We start from the raw sequence: 13892 nt of genomic DNA, 5'->3' as shown, positions 1-13892 counted from the left end.
GGGGAGAGTTCAGCTATGATACAGATTATGAACTGTTTTCCAATCCCAACACTTCTGACACCAAGTGTATGTTTGGTTTTGGGTTTTGTTTTTGTTTTTGAGACAGTCTTACTCTGTCGCCCTGGCTATGTGCAGTGGTGTCATCATAGCTCACTACTGTCTTAAACTTCTGTGCTCAAGTGACCCTCCTGCCTCAGCCTTCCAAGTAGCTGGGACTGCAGGCACACACCACCACACCTGGCTAATTTTTTATATTTTTAGTAGAGACAGGGTCTCACTCTTGCTCAGGCTGGTCCCAAACTCCTGAGCTCAAGCGATCCTCCCGTCTCAGCCTCCATAAGAATGCTAGGATTACAGGCGTGAGCCACCTGGCCCAACTTTGTTTGTTTGTTTATTTCACACAAATGACCAAGTGTCCAGTTCTCTAGACACCAACTAGGTGTCCAGTGATTCAGTTCAATTCCAACTCTACTGCCCAGAGTTAGAATCAGACCCTGCAGGTTAAGGGCTCAGTCTTACAAGATTGCTCCCACCTTAGATGCCAATTGCAAGGCCCAGACCTCCCATACTTCTTACAAACCAGCTACAAATTGGGAGTTCTCTCGATGGACCCCCTTTTCAGGTTTGATAGTTTGTTAGACAGCTCTCAGAACTTAGGAAGGCACTTTGCTATTGCGGATTTATTATTTATTATAAAGAATACAACACAGCAGTAGCCTAGTGGAAGAAATGCATAGGACAAGGTTTAGGCAGAGGGGTGTGGAGCTTTCATGTCCTCTCTTGGTGTGCCACCCTCCAATAAACTGGATGTGTTCATCAACTTGGAAGCTCTGTGAACCCCATCATTTAGGATTCTAATGGAGGTTCTATCACTTAGGCACAACTGATTAAATGACTGGCCATTGGTGATTGAGTTCAATCTCCAGCCCTTCTCCCCTCCTGAAGGTCAGAAGGTGGGGCTGAAAGTTCCAGCCCTCTAATCACATGGTTGGTTCCTCTGGCAAATGGCCCTCATCCTGAAGCTACCTGGGGCCCATCAAAAGTCAGAAATTAGGCCGGGCGCGGTGGCCCACGCCTGTAATCCTAGCACTCTGGGAGGCCGAGGCGGGTGGATCGCTCGAGGTCAGGAGTTCGATACCAGCCTGAGCAAGAGTGAGACCCTGTCTCTACTAAAAAAAATAGAAAGAAATTATCTGGCCAACTAAAATATATATAGAAAAAATTAGCCGGGCATGGTGGCACATGCCTGTAGTCCCAGCTACTCGGGAGGCTGAGGCAGTAGGATCGCTTAAGCCCAGGAGTTTGAGGTTGCTGTGAGCTAGGCTGACGCCACAGCACTCACTCTAGCCCGGGCAACAAAGCGAGACTCTGTCTCAAATAAAAAAAAAAAAGTCAGAAATTAGCCTAAATGCTGATGTAGTTGAAAGGGGCTTATTACAAATAACAAAAGATGCTCTTCTCACCTCAATCACTCAGAAAATTACAAAGGTTTTAGAAGCTCCATGCCAGCAGCTGTGGATGAAGACCAAATATATATTTTTCTTTCTTTTCTTTCTTTTTATTTTTTTTTTTAAGAGAAGGGGTCTCACTGTGTTGCCCAGGCTGGAGTGCAGTGGTGCAATCATAGCTCACTGCAGCCTCAAACTCCTGGGCTCAAGCAATCCTCCCACCTCAGAGTTGCTGAGATTACAGGCATGAGGCACCACGCCTGGCATATTTCTTATTATATCACAATATCATTTGGGCCCATTTGAAAGTTTTATTCATCAACAAATATTTCTGAGTGCCTCCTATGTGAGAACATAACAGGCTAAAAAATGCCTGCTCTAATGGGGATTTTATCTCTTATGTGAATGGCAAAGTGTTTAAGTAACTTCTTTATTTGGAGGGGGTATTCCTATTCTCCTCAGCCTACTGGATTCTCAGCAATTTCCCTGAGGTGACAGTTCCTGCAATTTTCATGGGGCTTATATCTCCCATGCTCTGGAATTATGTGTCTTAAGACAACAGAGTATCTGCTCTTTCCTGGTATTTAAGTCTTATTAGCATGATGTCATCAAAGCAGTGGAGTAGAATGATATCTGGGAGGTATTGAAAGGTGAAATTTCCTGGAGAGTACATTGTGGAACAGAGTTGGAGAAGGGCTACTTTAACAAATCATCATCTTGGTGGCTTAAAAACAACAGAAATTTATCCTCTCACAGTTCTGGAGGCCCAAAGTCTGAAATCAAGGTGTCAGCAAAGCCTCACTGCCTCTGGAGAGCCTGGGGGAGAATAGACTCATTGCCTCTTCCAGCTTCGGTCGCTGGTGGCATTCCTTGTCTTGCTGCCTCATCACTCCAATCTCTGCCTCCGTCTTCACATCACCTTGTCCTGTGTGTGTCTGTGTCTCTCAAATCTCCTCTATCTCTCTGTTATCCATTCATTTATTATTGGATTTAGGGCCCTACTGGATAATTCAGGATTATCTCATCTTGAGATCCTTAACTTCATCCCATCTGCAATGGCCCTTTTTCCAGAGAAGGTAACATTTCCAGGCTTCAGGGATTAGGATATGGATGTGTCTTTGGGGCCGCCTTTCAGCAGCCCACTCACTACAGCATCCCAGGTGAAAGCAAACTACTTCTCATTGCTCTGTTTACTCTGAGTCATCAACCCAAGGGCTGGGTTGATTTCATCCTATAAGGAGACCACATCTGGAATAGCAGCTGCATTGGAGTTACCTTGCTGGGGTCCTGAGCCCTGTGGAAGTGGGAAAGAGAGTGGGATCCTGTGTTCCCAGATCTCATTTCCTCTCAGTGACGTTGAGCTTCTTGGGAAGATGGAGACTCTGTGTCCAACACCACTCAGCAGGAGGGAGACTCCTGCTAGACACGGACTCTCTCAGATTCAGTTGTCCACCAGCTCCAATTCCTTGGAAACCCTTGCTCAATGCCCTCTGGAACTATTCCAGAAGCAGCACAGCCCTGTATAAAAGCAATTTCTTCCTTAAGGGTTCCTTTTCCCTTTGCCTTTGTTGAAATGGATGTCCTCCAGTCTGTTCTCCAGTTAAAACAGCTTTGTACAATCTATTCACTTCCTGGGCACTTGTCCTCATTTTCCCCAGATGATGTTCTGAAGTTCTCAGTTCTCTAAAGAACTTCCCGACTGAAGTGCCATGAATGGGTCTGAGCTGGGCTGTGAGATGTCGATTCCCTCCATTCTGAGAGTGGCCTGCTTGACTCTGTGGGGGCAGCCTCGTCTGTTTACCCCGTGTGCTGTAAGAACAGCATCATGCTTCTCATGCCCCGTGATGCGAAATGTTTGGGAGCCACTGATTCAGAAGATCTGCAGCACTGACTGCTGTCACCCTCCGTATCCCACTCAGTTATCCATGGATCTCAGACATCAACCAACTCTTCCATTTTGCTTTCTCAGCAACTTCTACCGTGACCTTCACTTTCCCTGATAGAAACCCTCGGTTCATCGGCCCTCTCCTTTTTTCACTTCCCTCCTTGTTTAGATATGATTCTATGATCCATAATTTCAATAACACTCTTGCCATATTAGGGTACCTAACACTCCTCTACACTTCTGTCTTTAGATTGTCCCAGTCTTAGAGAAGAAAAGCCCAGCTATCAGTGTTTTTCTGTGCTTGCCCCTGGATAATTGAGCGTTACTGGAAAAAGTCACGTTAAAGGGCAGACTAGTTCCACCATCAGTACACAATCACCAAACTCGAATGTGCCCTCAGCATTGCCCGCAATACCGTGGCAATCCTCTGGTCAATTCCTCTCCCTTCTGTTCTCCACAGTGGCAAGTGTCTTAGTCTGTCTTTTGCTGCTTATAACAAGTTACCTGAAATTGGATAATTTATAAAGAAAAGGAATTTATTTTTTACAGTTATGGGGGCTGGGAAGTCCAAGGTCCAGGAGGTGCATCTGGTAAGAGTCTTCTTCCTGGTGGGGACTTTCTGTGGTGTCCCAGGGTGGGGTAGGGCATCGCATGGTGAGGGGGCCGAACATGCTAATGTGCTAACTCAGGTCTCTCTTCCCCTTCTTATAAAGACACCAGTTCCCCTTCCCAGATAACCCATTTTCCATTAACCCATGAATCCATGAACAGATTAATCCATTCATGAAGGCAGAAAGCCCCTGTGATCCAATCACCTCTTAAAGGCCCCATCTCTCAGTACTGCCACTGTGGGGATTAAGTTGCCATGTGAGTTTGGGAGGGAACGTTCAAACCACAGCAGCAGGTACACTGTTTTTATTCTCTTCAATCTTTGACATCCTCTACTCCCTCTCATTCCCTGTAACTTCCCTTCTTTATTTAGAGAGCAAAATAGGCTGGGAAGCCCCTCAACTTCCCTGTCCAAACCTGACTGCATTTCCACGACTGCCTTCTAACAATAGAGAAGTTGTTCTCATCTCGTGCCAATTCTTCTTTTCCTCTTTTGGATCTCTAAAGACATCTTTCTTCTCACAGCCTTACTATTGCTATTCAGGTTCTTCTTCTCTTTGGGTAGTCAGTGTTCCCACTCAAAGGACAATTCATTGGATTTTGTAAAAATGTGTACTTATTTTTAGTTTTGGTAAAATACATATAAAATGTATCATCTTAAACATTTTTAAGTGTACAATTTGGTGGCACTAAGCACATTCACATCATTATGCAACCATCATTACCATCTATCTCCAGAACTTTTCTCATCTTGCAAAACAGAAACTCTGTACCCACTAAATAATAAGTCATCTGACCGAGCATGGTGGCTCATGCCCATGATTCCAGCATTTTGGGAGGCTGAGGCAGGAGGATCACTTGAGCCCAGGAGTTTAAGACCAGCCTGGGCAACATAGTGAGATCTCAACTCTAAAAAGTGATAACTCATCATTCTCCCCTCTTCCCAGCCCCTGGAAACCACCAACTACTTTCTGTCTCTATTAATTTGGTGACTCTAAGTACCTCATATTAGTGGAAACAAATTTCATTGGCTTTTAAATATTTTTAATACTCTTCCCTTTAGAAAAAAATCAAGAACTTCTTCAAGTCTCCCTCAACCTCTCTTTTCTCACTCCAATGATCACTTTCTATTTCTCTTTTTTTAAAGACTAAGCTAATAGTGTTAGTTATCTACTGCTGTATAACCAATTGCTACAGACTTAGTGGCTTAAAACAGCACACATTTATTAGTATTATCTCACAGTTTCTGTGGAGTTTGGCAAAGCTTAGCTGGTTCTCTGCAAGGCTATAATCAAGGTGTTGGCCAGGACCAGGTTTTCATCTGGAGGCTCAACTGGGAAAAGGTCTGCTTCCAAATTCACTCAGGTTGCTGGCAGAACCAATTGCCTCATGACTTCACGACTCACAGGGGCTTGCTCCTTCAGGTCAGCAATGAGAGACCCTGGGGTGGGTCAGTTAGCAAGAAGTCTTATACAACATATAAACATCACCTTTTCCATGATACATATAGTGGTTAGAAGAAAGTAACATGTCCCTCCCACACTCAAGGGGAGGGGATGATACAAGAGCATGAGTACCAGAAGTTGGGGATTTTATGGACTGAATGTTTGGGTCCTCCTAAATTCATAAGTTGAAGTTCTAACCCCAGTATGATTTGTTCGAAGATGGGGCCTTTGGGAGATAATTGGGATTAGATTAGGTCATAAAGATAGGGCCCCCACGGTGGGATTAGTGGCTTTATGAGAAGAGGAAAGGGGAGAGAGAGAGAGAGAGAGAGAGAGAGAGAGAAAGAGAGAGATCTTCCTGTCAGAGTGCAGAAGAAAGGCCAAGTGAGGACGTAGCAAGAAGGCAGCAATCTGCAAACCAGAAAGGAGCCCTCACCAGAACTGCATTGCCCTTAATCTTGGACTTTCAATCTCTAGAACTGTCAGAAAAAAATTTCTGTTGTCTAAGCCACCCAGTGTATGGTTTTTTTGTTATGGCAGCCCAAGCCGACCAAGACAGGGGTCATTGGGGGTCACATTAGGGTCTGTCTACCACGATAATTAAGAGAGCTGTCTATGCTCACTGACTTTCTTCCCACCATTCATTCTTCAATTTGTTCTAATCTGGCTCCTAACTCCATCATTCCACCAATTTGTTTTTGTTTTGGTCACTATATTAGTTTACCATTGCTGCTATAACAAACTACCACAACCTTGGTGAGTTAAAATGACACAAATGTCTTCTCCTAAAGCTCTGGAGGTCAGAAGTCTGGTCTCACTGGGCTCTTATGTTTTTGAAATGTGGCTTGTGTCACATGCTGAAATGATATTATTTTTGATATATTGGGTTAAATAAGATATGGTGTCAAAAACTTGACTTTTTAAAATTTAATGTGGCTATTAGAAAATTTAAAATTGTACCTGTGGCACACAGGTTTTTACTATTGGACAGCACCAGTTTAGGCCATTGATATTTTGCCTTTGTTATATTTAGCAGCCACGTGGCTTAATGGCTGCCAAATCGGACAATGTGGAACTAGACAAGATAATGGTTTATCTTTTTCTCTTGTAGTAGTCCAAGAGTTAGCAATCCAAGCCTGATGTGGTACCCCCATGGTCTCAAGGAGTCCTTCTCCCTTGTCTTCCTTCCATCTTTAATAAGGGCTTCCATTTGGGGTCTACCATGACTGCTCAAAATCATACTACCATGTCTCACTGTAGCCAGTGAGAGAGGAGAAAGGAAAGGGATTAGAGGGATTGGCATGCTTGTTTTTTGTTTGTTTGTTTGTTTTGTTTTGTTTTTTCTGAGACAGGGTCTCGCTCTGTCTCCCAGACTAGAGTGCAGTGGCATCATCATAGCTCACTGTAACCTCCAACTCCTGGACTCAAGCAATTCTCCCACCTCAGCCTCCTGATTAGCTGGGACTACAGGTGTGCACGACCATGCCTGGCTAATTTTTCTATGTTTAGTAGAGACAGGGTCTCTCTCTTGCTCAGGCTGGTCTCAAACTCCTGACCTCAAACAATCTTCCCACCTCAGCCTCCCAGAGTGCTAGGATTATAGGTGCAAGCCACCATGCCTGGCCTTCTTTCTTTTCAAGTGTGTGATCTCAAAGCTGCACACATCACTTTCATTCATATGCTCTTGTCCAGGCTTAGTCACACGGCCACACATAGCTGTAAGGGAAAATGGGAAATGTAGTCTTTAGTTGGCAAAACATATACCCAGAGAAATCTTCTATTATAGAGGAAAGAAATTGGAGAAAATTACTGGTACAAGTCTGCTACAACTTATAGGAGGGTACCACACCCAGATCTCTCCTCTGAGCTGCAAACATGTACATAGATGCTCCTCAACTTACAGTAGGGTTAGCACTTAAAAATGGTTAAAATGCCTCTTCTGAATTTTCTTCTGACAAAATAAATGGTTAAAATGGTAAATTTTATGCTATGTATATTTTACCACATAATGATTTTTTAAAAGCCTAGCCAATTTCTTTTTTTTTTTTTCCATTGAGACAAAGTCTTGCTCTGTCTCCCCGGCTAGAGTACATTGGAGTTATTATAGCTCACTACAACCTCAAACTCCTGGGCTCAGGAGATCCTCCTGCCTCAGCTCCCCTGAGTAGCTGAGACTACAGGTGCATGTCACCATGCCCGGCTAATTTCTTCTATATATTTTTAGTTGTCCAGATAATTTCTTTCTATTTTTAGTAGAGACGGAGTCTCGTTCTTGCTCAGGCTGGTCTTGAACTCTTGAGCTCAAACGATCCACCTGCCTCGGCCTCCCAAGTGCTAGGATTACAGGTGGGAGCCACTGAGCTGGGCCAACATTTTGAAATTTTAAAAAGGACTTATTTTAAAGTAATTAAGTCACTGTGGCATTGGCACAAAGATAGACAAATAGAAAAAATGGAACAAACCGGGGGATTTATAATGAACTGGAGAAGAAAATGGAAGATACTCAATATCCTGAACTTCTTTCATACCCCTCCCCACCCCAGTGTTTGTGTGTTTAGGCAGACTTCTCCATATATTGCTGGGATGGGCTTTTACCGATACCACATGCTGGACTGGACTCGAGGAATCCCCAAAATGATTCAGCTGCTTATGTTCTCCATGCCTCAGAATCACTGAGACACCCACCCCAGAGGTGTATCTCTAGCATTTTGAGTGTCTAAGCAACCCCTTTCCTCTGATTGGGCTTCTCTGGTACTTAGATCATCTAGCACCAAGGCCTGTGAAGGGATTTCTCCTCCCTTTAGAGCAGCACTGTCCAAGAAAAATACATTGTGAGTCACACGTGTAATTTAAAATTTTCTAGGCTGGATGCAGTGACTCGCACCTGTAATCCTAGCACTCTGGGAGGCTGAAGCGGGAGGACTGCTTGAGCTCAGGAGTTTGAGACCAGCCTGAGCAAGAGTGAGACCCCGTCTTTACAAAAAATAGAAAAATTAGCCTGGAGTGGTGGCTGTTTTTTATTGATATATCATAGTTGTATATATTTTGGTGGTACATGTGGTTTTTTGATATCTGTATACAATGAGTAATGATCAGTCAGGGTAATGAAGGTATCCATTACCTTAACAATTTATCTTTTCTTTGTGTTGGGAACATTACAATTCTTCTATTTTGAAATATTCAATAAATTATTGTAAACTATAGTTTTCTCACGGCACTATCAAACACTAGAACTTATTCCTTCTGACTGTATCTTTGTACCCATTAACCAACTTCTCTTCATCCCCCCACCCTACCCTTCCCAACCTCTGGTAACCACCATTCTACTTTCTGCCTCTATGAGATCCACTTTTTTAGCCCAAATGAGTAAGAACACACATATTTGTCTTTCTGTGCCTGGCTTATTTCACTCAACATAATGACTTCCAGTCCCATCCATGTAGCTGCAAATGACAGATTTCATTCTTTTGTATTTAATATATCTGAATAATATTCTATTGTATACATACTACATTTTCTGTATTCATTCATCTGTTGTTGGACGCTTAGGTTAATTCTGTATCTTGGCTATTGCAAATAGTGCTACAATAAACATGGGAATGCAGAAATGTCTTCGATATACTGATTTCCTTTCTTTTGGGTATATACCCAGCAGTGGATTGCTGGATCATATGGTAGTTCTATTTTTAGTGTTTTGTGGAACTTCATCCTGTTTTCCATAATGGCTGTACTAATTTACATTCCCACCAACAGTGTATAAGAGTTCCTTTCTCTCTGCATCTTTGCCAGCATCTGTTATTTTTTGTCTTTTTGATAATAGTCATTCTAAGTGGGGTGAGATGATATATCATTGTGGCTTTGATTTGCATTTTCCTGAGGATTAGTGATGTTGAGCATTTTTTCGTATGCTTGTTGGCCATTTGTATGTCTTCTTTTGAGAAATGTGTATTCAGGTCTTTTGCTCATTTTTAAATCAAATTATTTGTTTTTTTGCTATTAAGTTACTTTAGTTCCTTATCTATTCTGGTTATTAATCCTTGTCAGATGGATACTTTGCAAATATTTTCTCCCATTTTGTAGGTTGTCTCTTCATTTTTGTTTAGCCCAAATTGTTGATGAGATGTTTTTCATCTTTTTTTTTTTGCACTTTCTTTAAAATCTAATGGGTATTTTATGCTTAGAGGACATCTCAATTTGTATGCCAAGTTCTTAAGGGAAATACTTGATCTGTATGTAAAATTCATAAAATACATAGTTGAAAAAGTACCCACTTTTTCACGTACCCACGTTGTCCAAACATACTTAAAAGTTACTGAATAACTGAAATATCAGCTTTTATATTTAAATTAGTTAAACTTAAATAAAATTTAAAATTCAGTTTCTCAGTCCCACTAGTACGTTTCAAGTACTCTATATGGCCAGTGTATTGAGTAGCACAGCCTCAATCTGTGAAAGTTCCTTAGGCTCAGAATAGAACTCTTAGTTTTTTGGAATGTGTCAGCCTGTATTAGCATTCAGATTCCAGCAGTATATTAAAAATAATACCTTGTGACCAAGTGGGGTTTACTCTAGAAATGGAAGGACAGTTAATATTCAGAAACCATTAATGAGATTTATCATATTAACAGAGCCAAGTGAAAAAAATTGCTATGATCATCTCATATATGTCAAAAGAGTATTTGACAAAATTTAATATCTATGAATATTATTTTTAAAACAGTGAATAGGCCGGGCGTGGTGGCTCACGCCTGTAATCCTAGCACTCTGGGAGGCCGAGGTGGGCAGATTGTTTGAGCTCAGGAGTTCAAGACCAGCCTGAGCAAGAGCGAGACCCCATCTCTACTAAAAATAGAAAGAAATTATATGGACAGCTAAAAATACATATAGAAAAAATTAGCTGGGCATGGTGGTGCATGTCTGTAGTCCCAGCTACTCAGGGGCTTAGGCAGGAGGATTCCTTGAGCCCAGGAGTTTAAGGTTGCTGTAAGCTAGGCTGATGCCACGGCACTCTAGCCCGGGCAACAGAGTGAGACTCTGGCTCAAAAAAAAAAAAAACAGTGAATAAGTAGAGACTTATAGTTCCTAAAGTCATGTGATGTCTATGGCCCTCCAGGGCTTCTACTCTGTGAGTGAATTCTCTGGTCTCTGTTGTCAGGGTGTCTAAAGCCCCTACTTCTCGGAATACCCTTTGCAGGACTTCAGCATATATGAACTCTGTAGACAACATTTAGTATTGCGGGGGCTTCCCAGCATGTCAATCCCTGACTTATCTGGGAGTGATTTCCCACCGTGGGCACACTCCTGGCAGCTGGTGTCTGACTTACTAAGAAGCTTAAGCCTTCTCCCCACCTCCCTGGTTACTTGGGTGTAGGCAATTGAATGCTTGCTCTTGAGGCTTTGAATTAGGCAGGAAAGAGGCAAAGTAAGGAAATTAGAGTACAGTGGCAAGGGTGAAGGCATCATTGGTCAATGTCAGGGAGGAGTGTCCAATGGAGTTGGTGGCAACGGCAGCTTCCCAACGTGGCTCTGGTAGCACATGACTTTAGGAACATTCTCTCTGCTGTCTACTCCTGGCTTCCTGCCACATTCCCAAGCCTGATTCTCCAGCCTTCCCATGCATCCTTGCATTCCTCCTCTGCTTCATGAGTCCAGAGGCAATGTCTGTCATTTGCAAACAAGAATCACAGTGGGTAGAAGCCCTCCTTGCTGCCCTGCAGGAGACCCTCAGGAGTTCCCCATCCTGCAGCCTTAGAGGAGGTTTCACGCCCATGAAGTGATTTTCCTTTTCTTCATGATGCAGATTGGATTAACAGATGGTGACTTTTGTCGTCCTTAAGCAAAATAGACTGAAGTCTTCTGTTTTGAAGACGTAGGCTGCATTTTTGGGGAATGAGGAAGGAAATCTATTTGATTTGTAAAACTCCCCTGCTGCATGTACTTATCAAACTGGAAATAGATCAAGTCTCCATCTTGCAGGGGCCTGGTTAGATAAACTGTGGCAGATTCAGGTAATACAACAACATGCACAGCTTCAAAAAAAGATTCGGAAGCTCTATTTACCTAAAGGAAAAATTTTCCAAGACATAGGTCTAATCGAAAAACGCAAGATGCAGAATGGTGTATGAGGATGCATTCTTTTGTGTGAGAAAATATGAAAATAAGGTACGTATTCCTGTTTTGTTTTTCTGTATAAACCCTGGAAGGGTACATAAGAAACTCATAAAAGTGGTGACCTCTAAGAGAGGGCCAAAAATGAGATGAATAGTACAGGTATGAGGATGAAACTTCTTTGTGTATACACATAAATTGCTTTTTTTTTTTTTTTTTTTTTTTTTTTGAGACAGAGTCTCACTTTGTTGCCCGGGCTAGAGTGAGTGCCGTGGCATCAGCCTAGCTCACAGCAACCTCAGACTCCTGGGCTTAAGTGATCCTACTGCCTCAGCCTCCCGAGTAGCTGGGACTACAGGCATGAGCCACCATGCCCGGCTAATTTTTTTGTATATATATTTTTAGTTGGCCAGATAATTTCTTTCTATTTTTAGTAGAGACGGGGTCTCACTCTTGCTCAGGCTGGTCTCGAACTCCTGACCTCGAGCGATCCACCCGCCTCGGCCTCCCAGAGCTAGGATTACAGGCGTGAGCCACCGCGCCCGGCCTCATAAATTGCTTTTTTTGTTTTTCCAGAGACAGGGTCTCACTCTGTCGCTGAGGCTGGAGTGCAGTGGCCTAATCATAGCTCATTATAACCTTGAACTCCTGAGCTCAAGCTATCCTCCTACCTCAGCCCCCCAAGTAGCTAGGACCACAGGCATGCACCACTATGCCTGGCTAACAAATTTCTTATTGTAAGCATATTAATGTATTAGCTATTTAAAATTATATCTCCATATACTATATGCAACAATGCATGTAAAGTACTTAGAACAATGTCTCATACCAGTACATGCTATTATATACATACAGATGCATATATGGGTGTGGGTTTATATATATCCATTGCATATATATACATATTAATATATATATTATGGATGCAATGGATATTTCCAGAAAGATACAGAAGAACTCAGTAGGAGCAGAAGGGGAGGACTCCTGGACACGTGGAAAACTGGGATCGATGAGAGGCTTTGCTGCCTACCCTGAAATGCATTACCAAGTCAAAACACATAACTATGTATGTATTTTAACGAGCTATTTATAATCTGCCAAGCAAGGAGACTTATGATGACAAATGAATACAGATGCTTTTTTCTGTCAAGCTTCCAGGAGGAGAGGAGAGGGAGCCCACTGCCGGGCCAGGGCCACAATCCCATTTCACAAGTAAAAACGGTGGGATCAAAGACACACAGTTTGAACCCTGAAGGCCAAGGTTTATTTATCCCAGTGTCCACGCCCCGCGGGTGCGGGGTTGATTTAGTACCTACTGCTGGGCATTGAAGTTCTGTGAGGCAGGACGCTGGGGGCACCTCCGAGGCAGCGACTGGGTCCTGTTAACCTCCCAGTGCCCTTTGAGGATGAGCACAGAGCCCAGAACACAGGAGGCGTCCATAAAAATATCCCATTTCAGGTAATCTAGGGCTGAACCTGGGCTTTCATCACTTGTGGTTTCTCTTTCTAAATTTGTAGTTAAAAGGTGCAGGCCTTCCACTTCAGGTAGAGGGGAAAAAAGTGTAGGTGGGTTAAAATTCACAAAAACAACTTCAGAGCTGGCTGGGCCCTTGCAGGGGTGCATTCATGTTAGGTCGCCCCCTAGGGGACCCTGAGGGTAAAATACAATCATCCTGAATGGACGTAGGAGGGTCGTTTTGCTTCCTTCCAAGGGAACACTGTGCAGGCGCAAGCACAGGAATGTGGCCAGTGAACGAGACATACAAAAGTCGTCGCTGCTCTGTAGACACACTTAAGAGACACAACAACTAAGCACACACACAGGTTGTTTTTGCACATCAAAATGTACAGTAAGAACATTAAAAAAAAAAAAAAACCAGCACAGTAGCATGTACCTGTAGTCCTCGCTACTCGGGAAGCTTGAGCCCAGGAGTTGGAGATCAGCCTGGGCAACGTAGCAAGACCCCAACTAAAAAAAATTTTTTTTTTAACAAAATTATATGGGAGTCTGGGGAGGGGGGGTGTTTTAGACTGAGCGGTCAGGGAAAGGCGTTTTGAGGGAAAGACATTTTAGTCTAAGTAAGGCTGAACAGTCCAGACACAGGAGAGACCAAGGGCAAGTGCCTTAAAAGAGAGGAACACTGTAGGTATGTTCATCCAAGGGCAATAAGGCCAATGCAGCTGAATTCCAAGTGATGGAGGAACTGCTATAGGAAATGAGGCAGATAATGTGCTATTGTCTCAAAGATGGATCCGTAGACTGATGAAACAGAATGCCACAGATTTCAGAAACAGATACACTTGATTTGTGCACAAATTCACATTGCATTTTGCAGTGGAGAAAGAATAGACTTTTTAATTTTTTTTGGAATCTCGTTGAGTCCACAACCCTGACTT

The sequence above is a fragment of the Lemur catta genome, chromosome 19 (assembly GCF_020740605.2).
Source record: "Lemur catta isolate mLemCat1 chromosome 19, mLemCat1.pri, whole genome shotgun sequence".
Lineage (NCBI taxonomy): Eukaryota > Metazoa > Chordata > Mammalia > Primates > Lemuridae > Lemur > Lemur catta.
This window is presented reverse-complemented; position numbering follows the sequence as displayed.